General features: G+C 40.0%; 1 protein-coding gene across 3 annotated transcripts in view; it reads right to left on the bottom strand.

The window, feature by feature from the left end:
• Positions 1-11,623: 11,623 nt before the first annotated feature.
• The window catches only part of GRIA3 (glutamate ionotropic receptor AMPA type subunit 3), a 254,308-nt gene continuing 248,012 nt past the window's right edge, over positions 11,624-17,919 (bottom strand). For all 3 annotated transcript variants that reach the window (XR_013998000.1, XM_081125665.1, XM_081125666.1), the window contains one exon: positions 11,624-13,810. The gene's annotated coding sequence lies outside the window, so the exon portion shown is untranslated. The remainder of the gene's footprint in view (positions 13,811-17,919) is intronic.

Genomic DNA, 17,919 nt, shown 5'->3' on the forward strand with positions numbered 1-17,919 from the left:
GTAAGAATTCAATATTTATTTGCCTTCTAAAGGAGACTGAAGCAATAAATCATAAAAAAAATTGAAAAAATCTTTGAATATAACCTTTCATCTCTTTCAAGGGGAAAAAAGGTACCACCTTGTTAGCACCAGTTGGTATTAAGTAATTGATTGAAGTTTTCCAAGTAGGCAGAATGTATTTTGCATTAGGTGGGGGCTGTTTGTGTATATTTTTTCTGAAAGTGAGTGTTGTTCTCTCAGGTATGGAGTAATCAGCATTTTGCATGCTGTGAAGTTTCTGTTATTTCACATCTTTGGAACTTGGAGGAGCAGTCTTGTCCATTCATGGTTAAGTGATATCTCAGCTTGACTTCATAACCAACCATCCCAAAACTTAGTGGCTTAAAGCCATAATTATTTTACTTGTGCACAATTCTGTTGGTCAGTGATTTGGACCAAGTAGTTATTTACTGGTACTACCTGGGGTCGCTTATGCAATAAAGTAGGAAGAAAGGGTGAGGCCAAATGCAAAATGGCTTCACCCTTCCTTCCTACTTCATTATCTCATGAAAGGGTCTTCCATTGGTGACGGCTAACCAGAACCTAGCTGGCAAGATAATCTTGGAAGTGCAGTTTTCTGGCTTCCAGCAGTACAGGGAAGATTATACAAAGTCAGGTTTGGACCTAAGTATCCACAGACAATATTTGACCTCAAAGGAAGTTGAAAGAATTGAGGAGAATATATACAGATTGCATAATATGGTTCCTGGCACATAGCAGACACTCAAAAAGTGGTAGTGCTATGTGTATTTGTAGGTATAAATACATGTACATAATAGACACTTTATTTTATTATTATTATTTTTGTTAATCCTCACCTAAAGATATTTTTCCATTGATTTTTAGAGGGAGTGGAAGGAAAGGAGGGGGAGAGGGGGGAAGAGAGAGAGAGAGAGAGAACATCGATGTGAGACACACATCGATTGGTGGCTTCCTGCACACCCCCACAGGGGTCAGGGATTGAACCTGCAACCCAGGTATGTGCCCTTGACTGGGAACCCTCAACTCTTCGGTGCATGGGTGATGCTCAACCACTGAGCAACACTGGCCAGTGCCATAATAGACACTTTAAATGTATCTACCTTGCCTTTGTTAAATAGTTCTTTACAAACTGTTCCCATGACTAATTTGAATTTCACTTCTGAGCTACCTTATCAGCTTCCTGAAAAACTGAAAGTTGTCAGTGTTAAGCTGCACTGCTAAGGATGCTGGAATTTGCCTGAGCTGCCTTAGCAATTGTGACAAATAACTTCAATCTTCTCTTCAGGAGATTTCTCAGTGCTGAATTTGCATTTTTAAGAAGTTACTCACTTTGAAACTAATCTATGGTGATACAAATCAGAATAGTGGTTACCTTCTGGGAATTGATGGGGAGTGGGCATAGGGGAGTGCTGAAAACTTTCTGAGGTGCTGAAAATTTTCCATATCTTGATCTGGGTGGTGATTACTTGTATGTTTATTTATATCTCAGTAATAAATACATAAATAATTATAAGAACTTGCTCACTGTGAACATCTACCACCTTACTCCTCAAATGTTTCTTCTAGATATATGTTAGATAAAAAATAGTGGGAAAGGCCCTGGCCAGGTGGGTGGGTTGTTTGAAGCATTGTTCTGAACACCAAAAGTTGTGGGTTTGATTCCTAGTCATGGCACATACATAAGTTGCAGGTGTGCTTCCTGGTTGGGGTGTGTATGGGAGGCAACCAATCCATATTTCTCTCTCATATCAGTTTATCTCCCTCTCTCTCCCTTCCTCTCTCTAAAATCAATAAAACATATTCTTGGGTGGGGATTAAAAAAATAGTGGGAAGGGAGTGGAAAACAGGGAAGAAATACAGATTATCTTTTTAGGTGACGTACATACCAATAACTGTACTATACATGATGTGTTTTTGAATGATGTACATTTCACATAGTGCGTTATTCATTACACACACAGTGGTATAAGCTAGGAAATTGGGATCAGGTAAATAACACCAGGAAGCAATGACTGTTGACATTACATGTAGTAATCTGTTTTCCCAGAACAAACTGTGAATGTATTCTGTTTGAAATTAATACAGTATTTTAAATTTTATCCATAAAAATGATTTATGAGATAGAATCCATTAGTTTAATGGAATATCACAATCATCATTCTAAACTTATTTATATTGCAATCAGTAGAATGGGATGTCTTTTCTGAATAAGAAAATGAATATGAATGCCAAAGAATTTCTCTTATTTAATTTTAATAACTATAAATCATCATATGTATTTTTCATATTTATGCTTGTAAGTAAATATCACCATAGAAAATAGAAGAGGGGAAAGTCACACTAAAACTTGCAAACTGTTTCTCTCAGATGGTTTTTGGAGTTTATGTTTCCACAGTGAGATAATCAGGTCAAGTATAGGCCAGTTGTAATGAGCAAGGGAAGGCCCATGGCATGGCACTCATTGACCAAACCATTTCAGAGGAGCTGTGCATTTCACTCAGATATTTGTCAAGGCTAGAGCTTTCAGTCAAGACCTTGGAAGATCCTAGAATGACAATTTCTTTTGGAATGCTCAAAAAAGGTTGGGTGGGATGTTGTAGGCTTTGTTGCCTCTAGAAATTAGCCAATCAGCAGGCTTAAAATTTAACTATTATACATTCATGCTTCTGGTTTTTAGTATTGCCTCTACAAAATGGCCCAGTTAAAATATTCTGCCACTTACAGGTTGTGTTTAGCAAATTTATTAACCTGTCTGTGCCTCTGTTTCCTCATTTGTAAAACGGAGATAATAAGAGCACCTACGTCATAGGCTTGTGATCATTAAATGTGTAAATATACTTCTCATATCAAGGAACAGTTGATTTATCATATTGTCAAATCTTTCTCATAAAGGCACCCTCTCAGAGGCAACACTTGGAAAGAATGAATTAAATCAAAGACCTCATATGGTGCTGTGTCCCTTATAGGAAGAATATTGGGTTCAGGGTGGAAGCAGAAATGGCTTCACTAATCATCAGTCCCAGTGACCCACCAGAGGATATTGTGTTTCCTGTCTCTCTATCTCTAAGCTTTACAGTGTAAAGGGGGCTACACTCTCACCAGGTGAAACAGAGATCCCATTGACCTATAAGTTACAACTGACACTTGGACTCTTTGGGTTTATTATGTCCAATGACCAGCAGCTAAGAAGAGGGCTTGCCATCTTATCAGGAATAATTGACCCTAATCAGCAGAAGGAGATAGGGATAATATTCCATAATGAGAATAGAGAGGAATATGTGTGGAACTCATAGAGAGGAATATGTGACACTCCTGGGTGGCCCCCTGATATTCCCTAGCCCACTATAACTGTGAATGAGCATATGCAGCAACCCCATTTTGAGTCCATACTTTTGGACCCATGCATAACTCCAGTCCTTGCCACTGTGCTACCCCTTTCATGAACCCATTTTGTCAGTGTTGAGGTAGATGATGAAGGTTGGTTAAATATCAACTGGCCAAAATTTTTAGTCTACTTGATATATAGTATATCTTCCTTGGTGGATCCTCTCTGATGGACATTAACATTTGATACAAAAATCTTCACAATTCATATCTACTCCCATATGTCAGTCCACATGCCTCTAGCCCACAATCTGTTTTCTCTGATCTTCCAATCTTTCTTTTTCCAGGGCCCTGACCCAGCCATTCATCACTATCAATCAGTCTGTACATATTCTAATCTTGGGCCATATCTCCTCCCACACAAAGTAGCTGGTCAGGTACACATCCTGTAGTTCTGTCCATTGGGTATTTTTTTTCCCCCTTTCCACTGTCTTTCAAGGTTAACCCTGAGTGAGGCTGTATTTTAGCCACTTTCCACTTTTGACTTGTACCCATATTTCAAGCAAACCCATCTGCAAACCAAATTCAGGATTTTTCTTTCTCTTTCAGCTGGTTATATGGGACCCCACCAGTATGGTCATCAGTGTGAAATGAGGGAGGGGTGCTGGTGTAACTATAGTGGGTGACATGAGAAGCTTGGCTACCTTCTCATGCAGCATGCCTATGTATGCTGGTTCAGTTTGTGTTGAACTTGGCACCTGGAGGTGCCATTTCTATATTACCATGGATTACTGCTAGGCCTACTTGATGTTAAGACTTGGTGGATTTGACAGAACCCAGCACATGACAGGCATTTCTAGATGGTCAATGTTCCATGGTCAAGCATTGCATCTCTATAATGGCCTAATAGCTTGCCAAGAGCTACTTTTCAAAATGTTGGCATTGCCATGCTCTAGAACTCTAGAGGCCTGCATTGTGATCCTCCCACATCTGTCCCATAAATTTAACATTGCATTTCTTTCAACACCTCCAACAACACAGGGTCTGCTGGGTGGTATGGCCCAAGAAGCACGGCTGCTTATACCATGGCTTGAATCTGCTGTAGAGCCCTTTCCTGCTCTTGACCCTATTTAAAGCTGCTAGCCTTCTGTTTCACCTACTATATGAGACAGTGAAAATGGCTAGGCTCTTGTACCATTGATTTGCTTGGTCATTAGCTGGAGGTTATTCTGAGAGGGTGTGACTTTGATTATAACCTTTTTGCTCAGTCATTGGCTGTGGACTTCCCCCAAAAGAGTGTGACCTTGTTTCAAAAGCTGAGGAAGATTCTGAAGGTGCTGAATGTGTCTGTTTAGACTGAAATTTATATTACCCATCCACTATCCAATGGCTGAGTCTTACAAAGATTAGATTTGCATATCTATGAGTGCATGACCTTGATAGAGTGCAGTAGCTTGGGGCATTGGGCAGGGAGGGCGCCCATAGAGGTGGTGATGGTGATTAGTACAAGGGATACTCTACATCCAAAGGAAACTGAGGGCTTGGTTGACTGGATGATGGGAATAATGTAGGGCTTCTTTTGGGAGAAGAAAGACATTGGATGGCAGGTTGTGGAAAACTGCTTTTGCTGATGGATTGATAATGTGGAAAGTAGACCTCTTTGGACAGAAGGTTTATGAGTTTTTTCATTTTCATTTTGTAGAGTATTAGGTGGCACTTCTTCTCTGTCCTCAACATTACTTCCTAAGTTATGCCTCTGTTTTTTTCCCCACTCCCACATTTCATTCATTTTTTCATTCATTCATTTGTTCATCAAATATTTACAACTCTGTTTCAGTTATGGGAATGACTAAGAAAAACTGCCCATGGTCTTAGCCCATGATCTTAGCCCATGATCTAGTAGGGAAGATGATATATCATTATAGTGCTATGAAAGAAGTAAGCACTACTGTGATAAGAACATGGAGGAAGATTCTCTAACCCAGTCCTGTGGGGAGAGGATAGAGAGGAAAGTTTCCCAGAGAAAATGATGCCAATTTGGTCTTAAAGACAGAGTATGAGCTAGTCAGGCATAAAAGTGAAGGGAAAGGAATTCCAGGCAAATAAGAAGCATGTGCAAAAACGTGGAAGCATGAAAAGACATGGCAAAGCCAGGAATTTTAAGTAGTTAAATATAACTGGGTCTTAGTGGATATTTGTGATGGAGTGGAGAATGGAGGTAAAGCGGTGGTAAACAATAAGGCTGAAGACATGGGTGGCAGGCAGATTATGAAGGACTTTTTGTGAAAAGCAAAGGGGATTTACTCTTTTAAAAAAAATATATCTTTATTGATTTCAGAGAGAGGAAAGGAGAGGGGGAGAGAGAGATAGAAACATCAATGATGAGAGAGTCATTGATCGAGCCCACAACCTGGGAATCGAGCCCTGACAGGGAATTGAACCCTGATCACCTGGATCCTAGGTTGACGCTCAACCGCTGAGCCACGCCTGGCCAGGCGGGGATTTACTCTTATGCCAAAGGAAAATGAGGCCCCGTTGGTGCTGAAGAGTGATGAGATGAGGAAAATCACTCTGGTTGCAATGTGAAAGGTGAATTGGAGGGACAAAAACTAGAAACAAGAGGGACAGTTAAGAGGCTATTGGTTTAGCCATATAGAAAGTGTTACAAGCTCAAACTAAGATAGGGATTCATAGAAGTAGATTTCTGAGATCAAAGGAGCAGAATCATCAGGATGTGAGTGAGAGTAAGGATGAAGGAGGGAGCAGGCAAGGTTGATTACCAGGTTTCTGGACTGGGTGAATGGGTTTTTGGTAGTGATTAACTCCATGTCCTACTGTCTTCTCTGTGGCTCAACGTTCTGTGGCAATGGCAAAGGGAAGAAAAGAAATTTAAAGAATTGGCTGTTTAGAGTACTCTGTACACTTATATTTGGATATATATAAACCAAATGCACCCATCCAATTCTTTTTTTGTTCTTTCTTTGATTGCATCCGGGTTCCAGCCAATATCTCCCTCAGGGTGATCAGAACCATCTCCTTATATTATGTTTCAGGGTGTGATTTGGTGGTCTTTGGCTAGCTTGTTTGGAGTTTGCATATTCTTTCTTTGGTGATAACACTAGTTGGTTTTCTTCCACCTGAATGTAACCCATATTATGATTCTAGGATCCAAAAGAGTCATATGCTTACTTTTCACTACATCTTATAGCTGTCCAAGTTGATGTTAAATGGACCCATCTATTTTCCATTGTCATTGTACCATGGGTTCTGCTTTTGAGTGCAAGCCTGTTTTTCTCAGATTGTCTCATCTACCAATTTAAAAATTTATTAGATTTATTCTTATATTTTATTTTATGCTCTATCAATGGTGTTTTAAATTAAGATAGAGACTCTTAGTGGGAGCTTTGGTTTAGCAGTGGACTAAGAGTAAGAGCAGAGACAATAGTTTATGTGTTGGAAATGTTGAGTTTGATGTGTTTATAGGATAATCCAAGTGAGGAGATACCATACACATTTGGATATACAGATGCCCCTTGACTTATGATGTGGTTACATTGTGATTAACTCATTGTAAGTTGAAAATTTATTAAAAAAATATTTTTATTGATTTCAGAGAGACGAAGGGGGAGAGAGAGATAGAAACATCAATGATGAGAGAATCATCAATTGGCTGCATCTTGCATGGCCTCCACTGGGGATCAACCCCGCAACCCTGGCACATGCCCTGACCAGGAATCAAACCCTGACCTCCAGGTCGATAGGTCGACACTCAAGCACTGAGCCATGCTGCCTGGGCAAAAATGTGTTTAATGCACCTAACCTACCGGACATTATAGCTTAACCTAGTCTGCCTTAAATGTCTCAGAACACTTACATTACCTATAGTTGGGTAAAATCATCTCATCGCCACTGCCCAGCATCATGAGACAGTATTGCACCATATAGCACTAGCCCTGGAAAAAATTAAAATCCAAAATTTAAAGAACAGTTTCTACTGAATATGTATCACTTTTGCACCATCATAAAGTCAAAAAATTCTAAGCTGAATCATCATAAATTGGGGATTATTTGTACTTGTTTGGAGTTCAGGAGTTTTGAGATGGATAAGGAGACCTGAAAACAATCATAATGTAAATAGAAATGGAAACCTTGGGATAATATCCTGGGAGTATACACAGTGAGAAGAGAGGAATGAACATGGCGGAACTCAAGAGAACATTGACGTTAAGAGATAAGAGGAGAGCAGGAAGCAGAAGAGAAATTAGCAGCAGTGGGCCAGGAGGAAAACCAGGAGATAGTGCTGTCACAGGAGTCAAAGGAATAGGGTAAAGTAGGAGTTAGCAAGCTTGTTCTGTAAAGATAAAGTTAGTAAATATTTTAGACTTTTGGCGCAATATTCTTGCAACTACTCAACTACGCCATTATAGGGCAAAAGGAGCCACAGATGATATGTAAATGAATGGGAGTGTCTGTGTTCCAAAAAAAACTTCATTAAGAAAAGCAGGTGGTGGGTTGATTTAGCCTATGGGCTAAAGTTTGTCGTTTTTTGCTGTAGAGTATGGATTGCAGTTTATTGATGACTATAGGAAGGGCAGTTCCTATAGAGTGGTGGGGCAGGAACCATAGTACAATAATTGAGGAAGAGGAGATGGGATATAACAAGATTTTCTGCAGCTTTATTATGAATAGGGGAAAATGTGGGCCTCAGATGGCTTTTCCAGATTTGAGAGGGTTTCTAGTCGTTCAGGAAAACTAGCACTCTCATGGGGGAAGACAACAATGTTGTTAGAAATATTTGCAAAATTGTTTCCCCCGTCTGCCTACATTCAAGATTCCTGTGAGCTGCTGCCAGAGCTTTAATTGACTTGTTCAGGCTTAATGAATATTTATTAGGAACATTTTAAATCAACCATTTTGCTGCAGGATTGAAGCTCAATGAAACCACTGTGGGGGTAATTTTGCCAAAGCTGCTGACATGGGGAGAGGATTATTTCTTAGGCTGTCATTACAGGTTCTTTTGTACTTTTATAGTTTGTGCATCGTGAGTTAATAAATAAGCAAATACCTCCTGCTCAGAGGGTGGGAAGGCTAGCAAGAAAGTGGTCATTCTGAAGTTCTCAGCAGCTAGAGGCTTATAGGGGCTGGGTATAACTCCTCAGTTGAAAAGACTCACAGCTTTTGAGACACAAAGAGAAATTCAGTTAGGCTCCACTTGATTGTATTAAGAAGGGCAAATCCAAGTGAAGGGGCAGAGGGAGAGTCTTCACTTTGGGTTCCTTATAGTTTTTCCTCTGAGCACAGCATTGGGCATGAATGGATACAGATTCTTTCTAGTCTTCACCTACCTTGTTGGCAAAACTGCAAACCCCCTGAGTGCAGGAGTTTCATCATCTGTGCTTTCGCCTTAGCCTGGGGAGGAGAGAAAGAGAGAGGCTCTCCTCCAACAGTCTTGTCCAGTGATGTTTGGTTACAATGACAATGACTGTCAAAGAGCTTAGGCATCTTGCCAATTCAAATGGTTTTGTGACCCCTCAGTGTTGATGATACTAAGGAAGTGGCAGTAGATTTGGGGCAATGACAGACTCCCAACTCCAAACTCCCTCCATCCTCTCCTATAACAATGCCCTCCCAGGGAGCATTTTGGGGAAGTCCAAGTGCCTTCTGTCCTCACTGAATATAAATGGCTTATGCAAGACTCTTAGTATTAGTTTTATAGGAAGTCTAGCAAGTACCACATTCTTTTACTTTCAGTTCTAGAGTCAAGTTTTATTAATTCTTAGTGCCACCCACCGCTTTCCTTTCCTTCAGTCCAGAATGATAGAGGTGAAACTGTAAGTCCTTCCAATACCCTCAAATTCAATAGAGATTTTCTGATGGCATGCTAAGATCTGTGTGTACCCACAACTTAATGCAGATATATTGCTGCTGAGTTTCATGTCTGCCAAGTGACCTGGCAATAAATTGGCATCCAGGAAGCCTAGTCCAATAGGGCAAGAATAAGAGGAGAGAAGTTTGGCCCTGAATAGCTGACTCAGGTTTTGAAACTCTCCAACTAATAATAGATTTTGGTAGTATAACTGGTTTCTGACCCTTATGAGACAGCATATTAATACATCTCTGCTTTATTGAGTCTGGATTCTGAGGAATAATGGTTTTGCTTTTTTTCTGAGTTTGCTCTTCCCCCCCACCCAATATCAGGAAGGTGACTTGCAGCACTGTTTCTTCCATGATCTTAACAATGTTTCCTTAAGTACATTTGCCCTCCCTATTTGAAGATTATACTACTGACAGAGCGTGATTATATGTGAATCTTAACAAGGCAAGAAAACTAATGTAAAGACCAAAGAGGCATTCTCAGTTTTGTGCACAGGAGTAGTGTTCTATTTGAAGTTCCAGACCTTTTTGCAGATCTGGATGGCGAGTCTGACTCTATGTGTGAGCAAGACATATAGTCACCTGTAGTCTAATTAGAGAAAGACTAAAAATACCCCCTTTGCTTCTCCTTTCTTCCAAGGACAAAAATACACAAATCCCACCTAAGCCTAAACTACACTTCACCATCATCTACTACAGCACCTGAGATTAGCTCTCCTGTGGGGAAAGAATTGGAGTTCCTGTTCAAATATAAATGTATTATTTTGGAAAATCTGGGGACATAATTTGGTACAGTAAGTCCTCACTTAATGTTGATCAGTTCTGTGACGTTAAGCAAAACAATGTATAATGAAACCAATTTTACCATAGGCTGATTGATATAAACAAGAGTTACGTTCTTAAAGAATCTCATTAGTATTGTAATGAAACAACATTGAACAAAATGATGTTAATCGAGGACCTGAACTGATTTCATCAGCCACCAACGGGACCATCACTCCAGTCTAGTCTAGTCACTGAATATGCTCCCTAGAGAACCAGTTCTTTTCTGGTGGGACTGCCAAGAAAGCAGTTGAAGGAAAACAGGGTTTTAAAGTGTGAGTGGTTCACCAGCTAATGGGCATTTCAGAGGACACTGAAAATGGTAGTAATATGCTGAAGCCCACAGGCCAAATTAACTGCAATGTGTTATATCAGCCTATACTTCAGAATCTTCTAAGAGTTTTCCTTTCCCACACCTAGTTATCTTCCTCTCCAAGGTCTTGTGTTCCTTGTTCCCTTGCTCCCTAACTCCAGATATCTTCCTTTATATCTTTAGCATCTCAACTTCACTCTTCTTTTCTGTCTTAGTTGTGAATTACCCCCTTTCCTTTCCTTTCCTTTCCTTTCCTTTCCTTTCCTTTCCTTTCCTTTCCTTTCCTTTCCTTTCCTTTCCTTTCCTTTCCTTTCCTTTCCTTTCCTTTCCTTTCCTTTCCTTTCCTTTCCTTTCCTTTCCTTTCCTTTCCTTTCCTTTCCTTTCCTTTCCTTTCCTTTCCTTTCCTTTCCTTTCCTTTCCTTTCCTTTCCTTTCCTTTCCTTTCCTTTCCTTTCCTCTTTCCTTTCCATTATCCACTGTTTTCTATGGTGATCATGGTCTAAATCTTGGTTATATTTAAACACTTGCTTTATTTATTGGATAAAACTATATTCCATGTTTAGTATCTATAAATCAGACTGGATCATTAGCCTTTAGTTTCTCAGAAACAATTAAAAATCACAATATTCCTATGTTCATTATTCTTCCCTCACTCTAGATCAGAGACACTTGGTGGAGTAAAGATTTTTCCAATGGAACATTAAGTTATTGTCAATAATTATGGCAGCAGCACAAAACTTAGCCAATAATGAAGAGTACTAGGACATATGCTTTGTGATGATGTGGGAAAGGAATTGGAAATGTTTTTGAGGTTTATCAGTCCTGAATTTGGGCACTTTCATGGGAGATCAGATCTGGAAATTGGAGAATTGGGACCAAAGTTAGAGCCAAGATAGGCATCTGAGGAGAGGGTCCCAAAGGATGGAGGAGACAGATAGTGGGAATGGAAGGCCCTGAAGTCAAAATTTTCCTTCTTTTATATGAACTGAGGTCCTGCTTATTGCTCTTTGTAGAGGCCATCTCACTGTTGGTGGTCCTGACAAACTTAATCTAAAGTTTGGTGGTACCGTTCCACTTAGGTGGAGGGGTCTGAGTCTGACCGTGGCTGTATTTGGGGTGGGGAGAGGCACAGTCCTTTGTGAGAATCACCAGTAAGGTGACTGTTACATTGGCAAAGCTTTTGGTGGGAAGTAAATTAGTGAAAAATTACTTCTTGGCATCTGCATCCAAGCAAATTTTACACAAAGCACAGAAACAGAATTCTTTCTTTACAATTTTATTTACAAAATGTATTAAAACTTTATACAATACCTCATGGCAATGAGGCTCCGTAGTTTATGCCCACACATGCAGTTTACGCTTTTACGGCCATTAGTTTGCTTGGCAATTTTTCTGTTCACTGAAGTACAACTTTAACAACAAAAATAAAAGAATTGGAAAAAAAAAATCCTCAAGTGACTACCGCCAAACTCCCATAGCTTGAAGTTAGTAGCAGAAATTTGAAGCAATCAATGTTTTTTTCTAAACATGCAAATTTTTAAAAGATAACAAACCAATTTACCCGCGTCTTCATTCTCAGTGAAGTTTCCTCTCTGAAAAACTGATTTGAATCAATAAACATACATTTCTTTTTATACAGTGCCTATGAAAACATTTGTGTGTAGGTAGGTTGGTTTGTTTTATACAACTTCATATTCGCACAGCGATAGCTTCCCGCACTGAACATTATAGCATTCAGAAGTTGAAAATTACAGTTTCATGAAAACAAAACAAAACAAAAATACAACAGCTTTCTTTTTTGTTGTTGTTGTTCAATACCATTTAAAAGTTGACAGGTGAGTTATTCGCTTATGACACACTTTTTGGACTGAAAGTTTATATTACACTTTTCTAGAACCGTTTCGTTGGAACCAGACTTCCTTTCTTTTCTGAAGACAAGAGCAAATATGCAGTGAGTCAACTAAGCATCTAAAGGTCACACTTGGGAAATAAATTCCAGCTCCTAGTTTTTACAGTCTGGAAACTTCCCAATGCATGTCACTGATGAGAGCAAACTACTGAACTACAGAAAGCATACTCGTTATATAGGAGGTAATTAGTGAGCAACTATTTCCTCTGACTGTTCTGATGATGCCAACGGCAGGTACACAATTAGTTACTTGATAGCCCGTGGAGCAGCGGTGCGATCTTCTGAGAGAGTCAGTAGAGAGACTGCTCCAAGCCAGGACCTGGGAGTGATGCTCAGGCCCTCAGTTTAGCAGTAGGTTTGGGAATGCATTTTATTCTTTGCAAACTAGAAAAGGACACATGCAATCTGACGGAGAGCTGCGGGCAGTAACAGGCAACAGCTGGTAAGACAGACCTAGCAAGAGTGAAATCAGATTGAGAACTGTGGTCTGAACCCACTGGCCCGCCTTGCAATGCAGTACTGTCTCCGTGGTGTACACTTGAAAGGCATACTTAGCAGAGAAAGCAGAGCTAAACACAGTGTTGTTTCTGAGAAAGATATTCTAAACACATTTGAGAGTATAGGCAGCATTTCCCTCACCTCAATGCTAGATACTCGGCTATCTTGACTTAAAATGACACCGAAGCAAGAAAAACAGATCTGTGAGCTGAAATTCCAGGCTTCTTGGAAAGCCCCGGGGATCCGTTTTGGGAAAGCACCGAGAGGTATGCCCGATCGTGCCCCATCCTTCGCTACACACAAAAGTCAATTTCAAAAATTCTGTTAATCTCTTCACTGAGTGGGAAGTTATCAAAGCATGTTCACGAAACTATTTCAAGAACACAGAGAAGTCACCGTTTAGTCCCTTTTTTCAAAGCGTATGAATTTTCTTAAGCGTTTCATTTACAGTCTAAAGATATACACATTTCAGCAACATTGAAAGGAAATAGGGTGCACAGAACATCATCACCAACAGTAAATACCAAAAACATCTGGTCAGCAGATCCTAGAAGAAATGCCAGCCTGTCTTCCCACACACAGGGAGTCAAATTTTTTTTTTTTTTTTTAAATCAGAAGAAATTATTTTAGCTAAGATGGGCCTATTTGCTGAACTGGAATTTTAAATTTGTGTGTGTATTAAAGAACATGGTGTTTGTATACTGTGCAGTGGTATCAAAGAATGGCTTTTGTTGAACTGACCTTTTTTAGTAAGATTTTTTTTCTCATACTGGAATCTTGCATGTCCATTTTTTTGTTGGTTTTACTTTAATTTTTTTCAAGCAAAGCAAAATATTTCAATGATGGTTTGCATTGTTGCAAGTCTCAGAGTGTTCCATAAGGCACTGAAGGAAAAAAAAAATCAGTTTTTCCTATTGAAAGGTCATTGCACCATCAGCAATATTCGTGTCATGCCCGACACCAAGGAGAGTGAAATCTGGCTCAGGATCCTTGAAGCAGCCACGTTTTCGGTGATTCCTCTCGTCACATGCCTCTAGTGTGGGAAGGGATCTGCAAAGGCAAGGGGGAAATTTAAATTTGAATGGGCTTTTTATTGGGAATTGACAAGTTTATTATGGCTCAGTCTGTCTTGGACAAGAACTGAGGCTGTTTTCTCAAATTGGTATCTTGGGGGCTGTACCTGGTTTGACTGGCTTTAGATAACAGGTCTGTTTAAATTCTTTCACCTAATGCAAATGCTTTGCAACAAGTTAAATTAAGTTTCTTCTCTACTATGCACTGTACTAAGGAATGTACAGGCATTGCATGAAATCTAACTCAAGACATTAATCACTTAAGATGTAGGTATACCAGAAAGTCTTAGTAGCATTTAAATACGATATTCAGGACAACTGCATTGCATAATGTATGGTGATTGCAGAACCTGTGACCAAGGATTGTTTACCTGGTACAGAGGGTAAACAGTGTTCTATGGCTTGCTTGATTGCAATCCATTTGCCTGTGAGAAGAACATTTGCTGCTCATTGTCAGAAGGGTGAGAGCTTGTTTCTCTTAATACCTACAACCTTAGTTATTAAAGTCTGAAAGTACAGAGACTTTAAAGAGAAAGCACATTCCAGGAAAAGGCCAGAACAGTGATACCCATGAAGGGGCTTGGCATCCATGGGGTCTTTGCCCTGACATTGTGGGCCTGATTGAGATGCTGATGCCACTTTCCTCTTGGAGGCATTAACTAGTGCGGAGGATTCATTTGCCCCTGGCTCTGAAAACTTAAGGTCACTTTTCTGTCTTCTTGTCAAGCTCACATCCCTCTTCTCTATCCTTTCCCTCTATACTAATAGGACCCTTCTCCTCCTGAGCTAACAATGAATTTTATCCCAAAGCAATGACATAATCATTTTCTACCAGTGGCCCTGGAATAAAAGTATCTGTAAGAAGACTGTCAAGGATGCACCTGAAGGCCAAAAGCCCTAAAGAAGGCAGAATAATACTAACATGAAAGTGAGTAAACCTTTTTTTGGAATGCCCAGGCTCCTGAGTGATATCTGTCTCAGAAGCTTAGGAACACTTCATATCTATGGCAGAAAGATCAAAGTGCCCTCCTTCCTTCCCATTTGCCATAGCTGTATAACTTTGGGAAAGCAACCTAATCTCTCAGTGCCTGTGTTTCCTGCTTTTAAATGGTGATGGGTGACCTATTATCACTGAGGTAAAAGTCCTCTGGGGACAAAGAACATCACTATTTCAATCATCCAGAATGTGTTTTCCACTTAACATAGGATGAACTCTTTAAGCAGGAAAGTTTCTCCAGCAAGAATGTCTATGCTTAGGCTGCAAAAGGAAGATTGGTGACTTTGAAAATGGCCGCATGAACAAAGTTAATATTTTCTAGGAAGACTGTCTTAGAGGACAAATGGAAATCTTCTTTCACTTCAGCATCTTGAGGTCTTGAAAATGAGGATTTCAAAAATATTTTTGAAGAAGCCAAAGAAGCCAAAAGTAGTTCTGAACAGCAATGAAAAAATTGGAAAATATTTCTTAAAACAATTAGCAGAGTTAACCCTAGGGCACAATGAATCTGGAATTGGTCACCTGCCAAGGCATGGTTGGGGGCCACATTTCCAGTAGTGGGCCAGTAACCCAGAGAGGCAGCAGGTAGCCTCTTGACTACCTGCTCCTTAGTGGGTTCTGGATCTGGGGCTGAGGCACATGTTCCCATAAGGAGTTTAATAATCCTGACTCTACTCTCACTCATAGAGGACTTCCTCCTCTTTCAAGGATGCCTTTTATTAACCAGATTTCACCTGGATCATATTTTTGTAGGTGATTTGCCCTTGAGTCATTTTCCCTGAAGAATTACCGGTACCATAAACTCCCAAGGCTGGCTCTGATAATTAGCAATAAAAGTTAAACCTCAGGGTGCCTCTTCATCTCTGTGCCCCTGAGTAGACCCTGACAGATCTAGGCCAACTCATCAAACTGGAAGTCTAATAACGAGACAACAAGTTAGAAGTCACTAGGAGATATTCCGAACTTCTTGGGAAATAAAGGATGGATGGAAGATCTCATTCTTCACTTAACCAATATTTCCCCAAGAATACATCACCAAACTGGCCAAGGACAGCGGAGAGGCTTCTATTTCAGGCTCAGGCTGCTTTGTACCTCTTGACTGGCACATGTAAGGCTTTTTCCAGCATCCTCTGAGGCTTTCTTTCTTTCTTTCTTTCTTTTTTTTCATCTGGAGACTTCACAGACTTGGAGGACAGATTTGTTCACAGAGGCGTTTCCCAGGTTTGCTTTTCATCCTAGGGATGGCTGCCAAGGTACTAGCTAACTGGGCTGTGACCACATTGGCATCGATGTCAATTAAAATGTGATTTTTGCTTTAATTAGCCTGATTTTTGCTTCACAAAATGGATTAACCAAAATGACTAAAGGGCAGCCAGAGACTCAGAAGTTGTGTCAAGGTTATTTCTGTGGCTCTTTCCCTAGATTTGATGTCCTGGTCCTCTACTTTACAAAAGCAACTTTCTTAAAGGTTTTCTGATCTCAGTTTCTCAGTTTCTCAGTTTCTCTCTCTCTCTCTTTTTCTTTCCCCTTCCTTCCTTCCTTCCTTCCTTCCTTCCTTCCTTCCTTCCTTCCTTCCTTCCTTCCTTCCTTCCTTCCTTCCTTCCTCCCTCCCTCCCTCCCTCCCTCCCTCCCTCCCTTCCTTCCTTCCTTCCTTCCTTCCTTCCTTCCTTCCTTCCTTCCTTCCTTCCTTCCTTCCTTCTTTCCTTTCCTCCTTCCTTCCCTTTTTTCCTTAAGTTATATGCTGTGAGATAATTTTCTCTAGAATACTTCTACTCCCTGGACCAGCAGCATCAACATGACTTGGGAGCTTGTGGGAAATGTAGACTCTCAGGCCCTATCCCAGACCTGCTGAATCAGGATCTGCACTTTTATAAGATCCCCAGGTGACTCAAATGCACACTGACATTTGAGAACTGCTCTGAGGCTTTAACAAGAGACTGAGGCTATAGTAGTTGGAGAGTAGGGACCTAGATTCTCAGATGGAATAGCTGGTAATAAAAGAGGGTCTGGAGGCTATGTGACCCTGATATCCTTCTTTCAAAAGGTTCTTTCTGGGGAAAGAAGGAATGATTGAATACACAACCTCATGTAGAGTGCATAAGTGGGGCATATGGAGGCTTGGTGAAGTCAGTCCCTCAAGACTTTTTGTAAACAAGTGGGACAAAAACTCAGGATCTGCTTTCCATTTGATAGGATCCCACTGAGATTTCAAGGTTCCTGGAGACTACCGGGCCATGGATGATTAGAGGCAGCATGGTTTGATAAAGAATATAGCTATAGGAGAAAGGAGGGCTAAGTTCTAGTCTCAGAACTGTCACTATCTAGTTGTGTTGCCTTGAACAGGTCACTAGGTGTGGCTAGGTCTTAGTTACTTAAAAGGGAAAATACTTTCTGACCCACTACCTCAAATGAGGCAATACAGTTGAGAACACTTGGAAAACTATGCAGATTTTAGGTGTATTATTTCTCTGGATGCTAGTATCTCAGAATTTTGGATAATTAAGGTAGACTATTGAATATGTACTTGATAATGCGGCTAGTATTAGTTGAGATGTGTCATGTACTGTCCTATGAAAAAACAAACAATATGCCCCAAATTGTAATTGGCCTATGTAATGTACTCAAGAATAAAATATTTTAAGCACATAGCACATTAAATGCTTGCATGCAAACAGTGCGAATTACAGATGAATTCATGCAATGCAATGAGAATGCTTTGTTAGTGGGTTAGTTCAGTGTACTAAAAATGTTGTCACAAATGTTTACAGTGCGCAGCAGAAAGAACAACCAGCAACTTCATCAAACAAGATAATGCTTTCCATGGTGAAGACAAATGATTTATTCGGATAAAATATTTAAAAATCAGCTAAATTTAGATTCACAATGTGAAATATAAGGAGATCAAAACACAAATAAATGCATTTGTAGAAATTCAAGCACATTGACATTGATTCCTGAGGTAAAAAAATCTCCCACCTAAAATAAGGGCCATGAAGCTGCTAAATGTTCTGTTCCACTTCAGGTAGATGTGTTAGTGATGACAGATGCTCTTGAAGGTAAAAAGACTATATTCTTTTAAACACTTCCAG

This window comes from Miniopterus schreibersii (genome assembly GCF_964146895.1).
Source record: "Miniopterus schreibersii genome assembly, chromosome: X".
Lineage (NCBI taxonomy): Eukaryota > Metazoa > Chordata > Mammalia > Chiroptera > Miniopteridae > Miniopterus > Miniopterus schreibersii.